Source organism: Galeopterus variegatus, unplaced genomic scaffold, assembly GCF_000696425.1.
Source record: "Galeopterus variegatus unplaced genomic scaffold, G_variegatus-3.0.2 Scaffold688, whole genome shotgun sequence".
NCBI lineage: Eukaryota > Metazoa > Chordata > Mammalia > Dermoptera > Cynocephalidae > Galeopterus > Galeopterus variegatus.
The window spans coordinates 143,897-157,735 of NW_007726799.1; positions in this window are offsets into that span (position 1 = coordinate 143,897).

Consider the following 13,839-nt stretch of genomic DNA (forward strand, 5'->3'; position numbering starts at 1 on the left):
GGGAGTGCCACCGCACTCCCAAGCGGCGCACTCTCCAGTGTGCCACCGGGCCGGCCCTCAATTCAAATAAATTTTAAAAACATGCAAACAATATACAGTATCCAGTTTATGGATCCCTAATTATGTAGTAAAAGAATAAAATCATGCAAGGGAACGATCAGCAGTAATTCGGGATTGTAGCTCCCTCAGAAGAGGGAGGGAGGAGAATGGAATTGTGTAGGGGAACCTAGTAGGTTTCATCTGGAGCTGGAAACAAAACAAAATATTTTGTTTCTCAAAGAAAGAAAACTTGTGGGCCGCCCATGGCTCACTCGGGGGAGTGTGGTGCTGATAACACCAAGGCCACGGGTTCGGATCCCTATATAGGGATGGCCGGTTAGCTCACTGGGTGAGTGTGGTGCTGACAACACCAAGTCAAGGGTTAAGATCCCCTTACCGGTCATCTTTTTTTAAAAAAAGAAAGAAAACTTGAAGCAAATGAAAAATTGTCAAGATTGTTACTCTCTTCTACAGATTACTGTGAGTTGGAAACATTTCATTGTTTAGGTGATTTAATAATTTCATAATCCAAGAATTTCATAATCCTACTGGTGTAAAATTGAATTTATAGATTAATTAGGAGACACATTTATCCAACGTTGATTCTTCATGCTTGGAACATGATATGTCTCCTCATTTATTCAGGTCATTTTTCCTTTTCTTCTGTAAAAATGTATAGAGCTCATACTTTTTTGCTCAGTTTATTAACAAGAAATTGATGGATTTTGTTACCATAATGAACAGTATCCTTTTCTATTGCATTTTCTAATTTTAGGTGTCTGTAAAGGAAGACTGTTCATTTTGTAATTTTTGGGGGGGCACCTGGCTGGTAAGGGGATTTGAACCCTTGACGTTGGTGACATAACTCCGTGCTCCATCTTAGTATTTTGTATTCAGTCTTGTTTCTGGTCACCTTGTTCACTTCTCTTATTAAGTCTAAGAGTTTTTTTGATGATTCTCTTGAATTTTCTTTTCCTGTTTTTTTTGAGGGGGAAGTGGAGTGTTTTATTTTTATATTGAAACATAATTGAGTGTATATATCTGTGGGGTACAGCACTGAACATCAATATCTGTGTGCAATATGTGATGCTCAGAACAGGATAATTAGTATATTCAACATTATACATAGGGCTGGCCCATGGCTCACTTGGGAGAGCGTGGTGCTGACAACACCAAGTCAAGGGTTAAGATCCCCTTACCGGTCATCTTTAAAAAAAAAAAAAACACAAAAAAAATTATACAATGTAATCATTTTTTTTCCCTTTTTGTCTTTTTTCGTGTCCGGCAACGGACCGCAACCCTCAGTGTCGCACCCGTACTGGACCGGGACCGGCAACGGGATCACAACCCTCGGTGCTGCGCCCACCCCTCGCTCAGCCAGTGAGCGGGAACCGGTCTGTATGTGGGATCCGAACCCTCGGCGGGAGCGCCGCCACACTCTCAAGTGGCGCACTGTAGCAGTGTGCCACCGGGCAGGCCCGTAATCATTTTTTGTGGCCCTTTATCAATTTCTCATTAACCCCCCATTCTTGAATTTTCTAAGTAAATGATGTCAATGCCCTCCAGCCAAAGACCACCAGAAACACACCAGTAGGTTAACAATTGAATTTATTAGCTTATTGCGAGGAGGGAGAATCCACATATATAAAACCATGGGGCATTTCATTAAGAGGGTGTTAGACAGACATTACAGGATTGGGCTTTGCGTTTGATGATTTCAGGGAGGGTTAAAGAAGAGGACTGCTCTGGATTGAATGCTGTCAGGAAGTAGAAGTAATTCTATGATGGAGTATCTTAGTTTATATCTAGAAGGCAAAAGGAATGAGGCAGAATAAAGATGTAACTAGTAAAGTCACTCATATCAGCCAGGATAGAGGGATCTTTGGTCATTTTGTGGTTTGGACAATGTTCATGTATTTGTGCCCAGACTTGATTACAGAGTAGTCTTATTTTTGTCTTGAGCCATCATGGTCACAAAACAACTTTTCTTGGGGTTTTACAGTTTCAGGTCTTATGTGTAAGTCTTTAATACATTTTGAGTTGATTTTTGTATATGGTGTAAGATAAGGGTCTAATTTCATTCTTTTTCACGTGGATATCTAGTTTTCCTAGCACCATTTATTGAGGAACCTATCCTTTTTCCATTGTGCATGCTTGGCACCCTAGTTGAAGATCAGTTGACCATATATCTTAGTCCGTTTTGTGCTGCTGTAACAGAACACCACAGACTGGGTAATTTATAATGAACAGAAATTTACTGGCTCACAGTTAGGAAGGCTGGGAAGTCCAAGATCAAGGGGTCGGCATTTGGTGACGGCCGTCTCACTGTGTCACGCCATGACAGAAAAGCACAGAGAGGGCAAGAGAGAGAGTAAAAGGGGGCAGAACTCCTCCTTTTATAATGATCCCACTCCCACTTTGGGGGGGACACATTCCAACCACAGCATTCTGCCCCATCCTCTAACATTCATGTCCTTCTCACATGCAAAATACATTCACTACATCCCAATAACCTCAAAGTCTTAACTCTTTCCAGCATCAACTCGAAAGGCAAAAGTCCAGAGTCTTAACTAAATCAGATATGGCCAGCTGACCACCAAAAATTAATTAATTAATTATAATAAATCAGATATGGGTGAAACTCAAGGAATAATTCATCCTGAGGCAAATTCCCCTCCAGCTGTGAGCCTGTGAAATTAAACAAGTTATGTGCTTTCAAAATAGAATAGTGAGACAAGCATAGGATAGACATTTCCATTCCAAAAGGGAGCAACAGGGAAGAAGAAAGGAATAAAAGGTCCCAAGTAAGTCCCACAGCCAATAGGGCAAACAATACTAAATCTTAAAACTTCAGAATAATCTTTGACTCCATGTGCCACCTTCTGGACACACTGGGGTGGGGATTGGGCACCCTTGGCCTCAGGTGGCCCTGCCTCCTTGGCTTTGCTGGAGGTGCAGCAGCTCTCATGGGTTGGAGTCTCGTGCCCAGGCTGGTGTTGCATGCTGCTAGCTCTGCAGTTCTGGGGTCTCAGAAGTGACCTCAACCCCACAGCTCCAGTAGGCCTACTGGGGACTTTCTGTGGTGGCACTGACTCTACATCTTTGTTCTTTATTCTCATGATTACTTTGGCTATTCTGAGTCTTTTGTGGGTATATATGAATTTTAGGGTTGTTTTTTCTATTTCTGTAAAAAATGCCATTGGAATTTTGATGTGTATAGCATTGAGACAGTAGATCCCTTTGGGTGGTATGGACATTTGAACAATATTAAATCTTCCAATCCATGAACATGGGATGTCTTTTATTTACTTGCCTTTTAAAATTTCTTTTCTTAATTTTTTGTAGTTGTTGGTGTACAAGTCTTTCATTTCCTTGGTTAAGTTTATTCCTAAGTATTTTATGTTTTTTGATGCTATTGTAAATGGGATTGTTTTCTTAATTTTCTCTTCTGATAGTTTGTTGTTGAAATGCAACTGATTTTTGTATGTTAATTTTGTAGGATCTTAAAGAGATATCTCCACTCCCATGTTCATTGCAGCATTGTTTACAATAGCCAAGATACAAAAACAACCTGAATGTCCACCAACAGATGAATAAATAAAGAGAATGTGGTATATACATACAGTGGAATGTTACTCAGCCTTTACAAAGAAGGAAATCCTACCATTTGCAACAACATGGATGATCCTGGAGGACATTATGCTAAGTGAAATAAACCAGTCATAAAAGGATAAATACTGCATGATTCCATTTACATCAAGTGTCTAAAATAGTCAGACTCATAGAAGCAGAGAATAGAATAGTGGTTGCAGGGGCTAGGGGGAGAGGGAAAGGAGGAGTTTTTGCTTAGTGGGTATAAGGTTTCAGTTATACAAGACGAATAAGTTCTAGAGATGTGCTGTACAATATTGTGCCTATAGTTTACAATATGGCATTGTGCCCTTCAAAAATTTGTTAAGAGGGTAGATCTGTTGTTAAGGGTTCATACTACACACAAAACAAAAACACAAAGAGCCATGAAACTTTTGACAGTGATGGATATGTTATCACCTTGATTGTGGTGATGGGTATATGCATATGGCGCACTCACAAATTGTACACATTAAACATGTGCAGTGTTTATTGTATGTCAGTTGTACTTCAATAAAGCTATTTTTTTTTTTTGTCTTTTTTTCCGTGTCTGGCAACGGATCGCAACCCTCAGTGTCACCCCCGTACCGGACCGGGACCGGCAACGGGATCGCAACCCTCGGTGTTGCCCCCGCGCCTCGCTCAGCCAGTGAGCGGGAACCGGTCTGTATGTGGGATCCAAACCCTCGGCGGGAGCGCTGCCGCACTTCCCAAGCGGCGCACTAGCGCAGTGCGCCACCGGGCCGGCCCAATAAAGCTATTTTTAAAAAGGCATTTTAGGGGCCGGCCTGTGGCTCACTCGGGAGAGTGCGGTGCTGATAACACCAAGGCCCCGATTTCGGATCCCATATAGGGATGGCCGGTTCGCTCACTGGCTGAGCGTGGTGCTGACAACACCATGTCAAGGGTTGAGATCCCCTTACCGGTCATCTTTAAAAAAAAAAAAAAAAACATTTTAAAAACTCACAGAAGAATCCAGCTTTAACTACAAGTAAATGCTATCTTCTTTTTCCCTGCCATCTCCCCTGACTCCCTTAATAAGTGGATATCTTAAGAACTTAAAAAAAGATTCTGGACAGCATACATCAGCCACGTGCAACACAGGCAATTACCAGAAACAAGCTGGTAATTAGTCCTCATCATAGACCCTGAGGACAGGGCCTATGTAAGCAAACCATGTAATGGAAATGTGTCCCAAAGCCCAGCTGGTCTCTTACAGAAAGCCAGGTGGCTTTTTCTTTTAACATCGTCTGAAACTGTTCTGCTTGACCTGGTATTTATTTACGTGCAGAAAGGAGGGTCTGCTAAAGTACAAACTCCCCCTTGGCTAGCCAAAGGAAATCAGGGTTATATTGTTCATGACAACTCTGGCTAATGAATTTAAATTTAAATTCATTAAATTTGTTGGTCTGGATTGTTGGGCTTCTAAAGTAGAAGTTGTATCATTTGTGACATCTGCTAAGGTCAGAGACAAGCTTTTTTTTTTTTTCCTTTTTGTCTTTTTTTCGTGACTGGCAATGGATCGCAACCCTCAGTGTCGCGCCCGTACCGGACCGGGACCGGCAACGGGATCGCAACCCTTGGTGTTGCGCTCCCACCTCGCTCAGCCAGTGAGCGGCTGGTCTGTATGTGGGATCTGAACCCTCGGCGGGAGTGCCTCCCCACTCCCAAGCGGCGCACTGCAGCAGTGCGAATTGTATGACCGCCACTGTGAGAATTATAGCTCTCATGAAGAAAGATGCAGCTGTCTCTACTGAGAGATCTTCTGAGTAGCCCATGCTTGTCTCATTTTTGGAGAGTTCTGGATATCCTCATGGAAACATGGCCACCAGCAGTTTTTAGTATCTGAATGTCTCCAACAATTACCCTGAATACACAGGCTAAGTTAGTGTGCAGCAGGTCAATATAAGCCAATGTCTACGTAACTAGCAATAAATATCCTAGTGGGGCACAGACTGTGTTAGGAGTATGTGTATCATTTATCATAGCAGGACAAAGCTAATTTGTATCCTTTATGAAGAGCAGGTATCTTGAGTGGAGTTGAATAGCAGCAGCAGAACAGGCTGGAGCATCTCCAAAGAGAACAAAGTGCCCCGATATTAATTCCCATTCCTGATAGGCTAGTCTTACTAATAGGGTTGTGGTGACCTCAGCAAAAGCATTTTGTGAAGTCAAGGTCCAATTTTTACAAGATCAAGGTTTGGGATTAATTTTTTGAGGGAAGTGTAAGTACCAGAAGGGACCTATAGAAAGAAAGCTGCCTTCTGAGGTTTTGTTTTTTTTTTTTTAAGTTACTAAATTTTTGCCAGAGTTTCAGGTGTGTGTGTGCGGTGTGCGCGTGGGGTGGGGGTGGTGGGGTCGACAGAGAGAGAGAGAGAGAGAGAGAGATCCCGCAATCAAATTCAAAGCAATAGCCATGGTCTGAGGAAACACAGAGGAGAGTTTTGTTCTTTCTTAGATGACAGAGGGAGATCATAGGAGGTCAAAAGTGACAGGGTGAAAACAAGGGAGATCATATTGAGAGAAATTTTAGTCAATTACTAGAGGGTGTCAGAGTACAATAATCGCCAAAATTAATAGTGGAATAGAAAGAAAGAAAGGGTGGGCCGGCCTGTTAGCTCAGTTGGTCAGAGTATGGTGTGATAACCCCAAGGTCTGGGTTCGATCCCTGTAACAGCCAGCCGCCAAAAAAAGAAAAGAAAAAAGGGGTGCTGAAGAATCGAAAATTAATCCTGTTTTGTTGTCTTGGGCAGAAGCTGTCCATCTCTGCAGTCAACAGCTTCTGCAGAATTCCTAAGAATCTTCAGTTTGAGGCCTATTTGTAGGGTCTTTTCCATTGCAGCCCAAGGGCAGTTTTCCCTTTGATCGTGCAGGGTATGTTTAGATGGGCATTTTGAAAATGCAGCTTGAAACCTATTAGGGAGATTTCTGGAGGCATCATATGAGCATCTAGTTGTATTAAGTCCCATTGACCTGTAATCAGGTAGAATCTAGGATTCAAAGGGAAATCCTAGACGCTATGAGGTGGTCTGTTTTAACTCAGAAGTAACTAACTAGAGGTGGTCCCCAGGATTACATCTTATTGCCATCAAGGCTAATGGCAACTCTTTAGTCTGTCAGAAGTTTTTTTTTTGCTTGCTTGCTTTTTGGTGGCTAGCAGGTACAGGGAACTGAACCCTTGACCTTGGTGTTACTAGGCCACGCTCTAACCAACTGAGCTAATGGGCTGGTCTAGATGTTTGTTACTTTTACTTTTAGAATGTTGTTGGTCTCTCAACTTTTCCTGAAGAGTATAGATGATAATGGCTATAGATTTTCTGAGTAAAAGTTAAAACTTTACAGAGTTCTCTTTTTTTCAGGTGATTACCAATTATTTACTGAAAATTTTATTTTATTGCAGCAAAACACTTAGCATGAGATGTACCCTCTTAACAAAATTTTAAGTGTACGATACATTACTGCTGACTCTAGGTTCAATGTCGCACAGCACACCTCTAGAGTTTATTCATCTTGCTTAACTAAACTTCATGCCCGTTAATTAGTAACTTCTCATTTCCCCCTCCCCCCGCCCCTGGCAACCACCATAACACTCTTTGATCCTATGAATTTGAATACTTTACATACCTCAGATGCATGGAATCATGCGGTATTTGCCTTTCTGTGCCCGGCTTGCATCGCTTAGCATTAATGTCCTCTACCAGGAAAATCATGTCCCTTTTACTGGACAGATAAGTTGGGATTCCCTAAGTTGGGAATACAAGCAATTTTTCCCTGCGAAGAAAAGGTCAGTTCACCTTGAAGATAAATAACAACCAGAATGTAACCAGAGCCCATTCAGAGGTGTTCAAGAGGGCCTTGAGTCTTTGATTCCTATTCATGTCCTACCTTTCCAGTCTTTGCCATGATTGTGTCATGGGCAAGTAGGACATGCAAGACCCTTAAACTTACCCCCATCAATGTTGGCTCAGTATTGAGGCCGATTTCTCTCTGCTATTGTGGTTAATATCATGAATCATTTCTGGTAAACTCCACTTTTCTTTTAGCTGTCTCAAATAATAGCAAGGCATATAAAAATTTCTTAATTCGTTGTCTATTTTTATAAGGATTCCTGTAATGGTCAGGGAATCTGTTTGTTTATAAAGCATTTCAAAGCATGGATTGACCCAAAATCATATACTCTCATATCAGTATTAATATATGCATCTTCTGTCTTCTGTCAGCTAGCAGATCCGGACAAGGGCGATTAATTTAGCCATCTAAACTGATTTGATTTCTGGGAAAAGCTTACATTTTAAGAGTAAATTAGAATTTATCATAGTATAACCTCCTTGATAATTTTTAGTTTTTTTCTTTTTCATATTTTAAAAAATTATTCATTTAAAAATTGTCATAAAATATACATAACATAAAATTTACCATTTTATTTATTTTTATTTATTTTATTTTTTTTAAAAGATGACCGGTAAGGGGATCTTAACCCTTGACTTGGTGTTATCAGCACCACACTCTCCTGAGTGAGCCACAGGCCGACCCAAATTTACCATTTTAACCGTAACTGAAACTCTGTCCCCATTAAACAGTAACTCCCCATTCTCTCCTCCCCAACTCCTGGCAACCACCATCTACTTTATTCTACATCATTCTACCCTGTGAATTTGACTACTCTAAGTACCTCATAGAGGTGGAATCGTACAGCATTTGTCCTTTTGTGACTGGCTTATTTCACTTAGCATAATGTCCTCAAGGTTCATCCATGTTGAAGCATGTGCCAGAATTTTCTTCCTTTTTAAGGCTAAATAATATTCCATTATGTATATGTACCACATTTTGCTTATCCACTCATCCATCAGTGGACATGGGTTGCTTCTACCTTTTTTTTTTTTTTTAAATATGACCGGTAAGGGGATCCTAACCCTTGACTTGGTGTTGTCAGCACCACACTCTCCCAAGTGAGCTAACCGGCCATCCCTATATGGGATCCAAACCTGTGGCCTTGGTATTATCAGCACCGCATTCTCCCGAGTGAGCCACGGGCCGGCCCACTTCTACCTTTTGGCTATTGTGAATACTGCTGCTATGAGCATTGGTGTACAAATATCTCTTTGCATTCTCACTTTCAATTCTTTTGGGTGTATACTAAGAATTGGGATTGCTAGATCATATTACTTCTTTTTGAGGATGAACCATCTACAAACACAGTTAAATCAAGGATAGCGGAGGGAGTCACTAGCAGGTGTGTTTAGGATATGGATAGTTTCCTAACAGAGGTGAGCATTCACGGGGCTCTCCTTGTTCAGGTAAAGGAAGGAGGGGGGTTGGGTTCAGTGTGTTGCACCAGCGGAGGTGACAGGTGACGTGTGAAGGGAAAGCAAGGCTGGCTCACAGGAGGTTAAGCCTTGGCTACTGGATCTAACAAAAGACCCAAAGAAGCAACATGCCTCTGATGATTCTCATGCAATTAAATCTATAGTCCTAATACTTGCTTAGACTTATTATAAACAAAAATGGAATTGGGTTTCTAGAATCCTGGAAATGAATCTTTTTATGGAAATTCTTGTTTGTGCTTGATTGTGCCATGATTCTGCTTCTTTTAAACACAAAAAGTATATAATCGTTAAAATATATTTGTAGGGCCAGCCTGTGGCTCACTTGGGAGAGTGTGGTGCTGACAACACCAAGTCAAGCATTAAGGATCCCCTTACCAGTCATCTTTTATTAAAAAAAAAAAAAAAAAAATTGTGAGAGCATATTTTACTTTTGTGTAGTTAGCCTAGGGAGGTAAGTTCTTTTTGATTTGTCAGTTTTTAAAAAAATCTAAGTTTAGTAAACAAAAGAGCTCCCATAACAATTTTGAATTAATGAAAATTGGAGAATTCTAGAGAAACCTAATTACTCCTGTTGCCTTTCCCTTTATAGGGTGAAGGAGAAATCTTTGGAGTAGCTAATAACTATTTTATTTTATTTATTTTTACTTTTTTTTTTTTTTTTAGGATCTGAACCTGTGGCCTTGGTAACTGTTATCAGCACCGTATTCTCCTGAGTGAGCCACGGGCTGGCCCACTAATAACTATTTTAATAAACCCAGAAATAGTTTAGGCATAAAAGACATCTTATCAGTTTTATTATTCTGAATTTGGGAAAGGCAAAATCACAAATAGTGGTTAGAGAATACAAAATATGCCATAAGTATCTAAACAAGAGATATTTACAGTTAACATCAAAGAATCACACAGCAGTAAACAACGTTTATTAGGACCCCAACTTTTTCCAAAAGTAAGGACTCTTTTCAGAAGTGATTTAAGTATATGTCATAAAGCCCTGAGAGTTAACAGATTATTTGTCATGACAAGAGGAAACCTCTACTAATCTGAGAAGGGAATTATTTAGTTTTTTTTTTATAAGAAATGGATCAAAATTCTAATTTTACTCATTTGTACATTATTTGTGTGATAATTTCCAGTAGAGGATTTATTAATATAACTTTATATGTATGTAGTTAGTAATTCATGGTAACATAAATAAACAGATAGGCAATAAATTTAAAGTTTTTGACTATAGTTTCAAAATACAATTAACTTAGTATGATAAATAAAAGAATGAATTATTAATTATAATATCGCCATCTTGATAAGGTATAATAACTTTAATAAAAAACAAAACTCATTTCTGTTTTCATGTATACATACTTGTATTTGTCTGTAATTATTTTTACCTAGTATAATCAATCATCATATCAATTTTTATCTTAAACCAAAGTAAGCAATTGTTCTTTTCTCCAGGCACAAAGAAAAGCTAAAGTGCAGGAAAGCAAGAATTATTTAGTATTTTTTTACTTCACAAGTATTCATTTTATATCATTTTAACAATTTTGAATGGCAAAAATCAACATATATATCATCCAAATGCATTTGTATATTTTGTTAATTTATAAGCATTCTGAGAAATAAGTATAAATTAAAATTATGTTCAGTGACTGGTATTTTGTATTTGTTTCTTAGAAACTGTCTAGGCAACAAAGATTATTTATTACTTAACCACTTATCTAAAGTTTTGAAGTTAGTTAAGAATTTGGGTCTGGAAATTACAATTTTAACTAACACATATCACAATACCATACTTATGATTTGTAGCAATTTAAGAATTTTATAGTATTAAACTCTTTAAAAAGATATCCATTTCAATTAGCTGAATATATATATTCAATATGTATTTATATACTTATATAAATATTACCTAAAACTGTATTATATTATATACAAATATTTTATATCATAAAAATATATAAAATGTATGTTCAAATATATACTTGTTTAATATATAAATATATAAAAATATACATACTATATATTTATGTAGGACCGTGCAGTAGTGAATGGATTAAAAATGGCAGTCAGGGGCGTGGTTCCAAGGACTTTAAAAGAGGAGGAGATTCTGTCTCTCTTGCTCTCTCTCTGCTCTCTCTGCTTCCACCATCCTGCAATGTGAAACCCAAGTCATTGTCGCCACCACCAAATGGGCTTTGGACTTCCCAACCGCAGAAACTGTAAACAATAAATTTCGTTTTCTTTATAAATCACCCAGTCTCAGGTATTCTGTTATAGCAACACCAAAAGGACTAATACAGTGTCTCCTGTGTTAAACAAAACGATTTCTCTCTTTTAGATAGATAAGACAATCTCTTCATGTGGATTTCTTCCCATTTTGTTCTATGGCACCTCTCAAATGAACAATCTTGTTCATATCAAAAAGATCTCAAAGTGGTTATTTCATGCTAAAATTTCGCTGGTGAAATTGTGGCAGTTAGAGAGATAAACATATGTGTTGACATTATGGTGAGAAAACATGCGGGAGTCAGATGCTTGGCCTGGAAGAGGCACAGTTTTAGACTGAGAAGGTCCCACGCGAATTGCAAGATGCTGTAAGGGCATGCTTGTGTAACTTCATGTCTCCGTGTTTTGGCCAAAGGCCAATCATCACCGATCATAGGCCAGGGGGAAAAAACCCATCCTGATTCTGGGCAGATGAAACCAAAAATAAAAACAATTCTCAGGGACTGAGGAAGAAGACCACAGAAGGTTTTGTCGTGGTGATCCAAGCCAATGTTTGTCCAAAGGCCGCTGGTCTAAGGAGATTTTCTGAACTCCTCAGCCCCCATGGTCAGCTTGAGATAAAGGAATTTATCAGGCCTACTGTCTCCCTGTAGACTTATCCTTTTGTTGAAAAATAACACTCAACTATACAATTAACTGTAACCCTCATACTATACAAGCAGAGAGACCAGAGAAGTAGGTGATAGAAGGCTAGAAAACAATTTTACCAAGTAACAATACGTATCTGATCAGATAACCAAAGTCCTAATGATCCTTATTCCTAGGAAAACGAACGAAACAAAATAAATCACAACCGAAGGGCTTCATCTCAATGTCTATGTTCAGTTGAATGTAAACTTCCTCTCAGGCACGGACAGGGAGGTGACTGAATTGGCTGGAGACACTAGGTTTCAGATATGTGCACTGTTACTGACTTGAAGGTCACAGTCAGTGGTAATGAGGGCTTCATCTGAACCTCAGTGAAACCCCCATTTATGTTAATGCCTATGCATCAAAGGCTGCCAGGAATACAGCTATAGTCAAACAAAGTCAGGTTCACTGGCTTGCTGCAGTGGGAGACCACACACCATGGGAACTATGGAGTGTCTGAAAAAAGGGTGATAGAAATAAGTTATTATTGGATTTGAGCTTATGTTAAGTGGTTTTTGTAGTTTTCAATATACAAATCTCGCACTTATTTTGTTAAACTTCTTTCTAAGTGCTTTATTCTTTTTTATGCTATTGTAAATGGAATTGTTTTCTTATTTTCACTTTTGGATTGTTCATTGCTAGTGTATAGCAATGCACTTGAGTTTTGTATATTGACCTTGTATCCTGAAACTTTGCTGGTCTCACTTATTAGCTCTAATGGTTTTGTTGTGGATTCCTTAAGATTGTCCATGTACAAGATCATGTCATCTGCAGAAAGAGAGTTTTATTTCTTCCTTTCCAATACCGATGTCTTTTTTTGTTGCCTAGAACCTTCAGTGCAATGTTGAATAGAAGTGGTGAGAGAGGACATCCTTGTCTTGTTCGTGATCATAGGGGGGGAAGCTTTCAGTCTTTCACCATTAAGTATGATGTCAACTGAGGGGTTTTCATTGATGTCCTTTTTCAGGTTGAGGAATTTCTCTTCTATTCTTAGTTTGTTGACATGTTGATTCTTGATAAAAACACATGAAGGCATGTTGAATTTTGTCAAATACTTTTTCTGCATCTTTTGAGATGATCATGTGGTTCTCGTCCTTTATTCTATTGATAAGGTCTATTACATTAATTGATTTCAGATGTTGAAGAAATCAAAGACTTTGTCCCCCGTGAAACTTACATTGTAGTTGGGGAGACAGTCTATAAGCCAATAGAGATAATAGGAGGGGAAGAGATAGGTGCTGCACTGGAAAATAAAGCAGACTACAGACACAGAGGATTTTAGGTAGAGAGATCAGGGAAGGCCTCTCTGAAGCGGTGATGTCTAAACAGAGATCAGAATGAAATGAGGGAACAAGCCATATGCAAAGCAAACAGCAAGTGCAAAGACCCTGAAGTTGTGAACATTCTCGGCGTGTCTGAAGAACAGGAAGGAGACTAGCATGGCTGCAGCACGGCTGCAGCATAGTGAGTGAGGGGCCAGTGGTAGGAGGTGAGGTCACAGGGGTAACAGGGGCTAGATCATGCAGGGCCTGTGGGCCGTGGGTGGGACTTTAGCATTTACTCAGATGGGAGCCAGGGCTAAATTCTGAGTAGATAAGGGACATTAGTTGAATGAGAATTTAACAGGGTCCCTCTGCCTGCTGAGTGTAAGACAGCCTGTAGGAGTGAGGGTGGTAGCAGGGGCCCAGGAAGGAGGCCACGGCAAGGGTCCAGATGACTGCTGAAGGTGCTGGCAGTGCAGGTGCTGAGAAGGGGGTGGATTCTGGATCTGTTCTGAAGGTGGAGCCAACAGGATTTCCTCAGAGATTAGAGGTGGGGGTAAGAAAGGCCCCCCGCTGACCCTGGAATGGGAGGCCCCGCGGCGGTTTCCGGGGGGGGTGGGGTGGGGGTGGGGGATGCTTCGGCAGCGGAGATCCTTAACTTTTTCTTG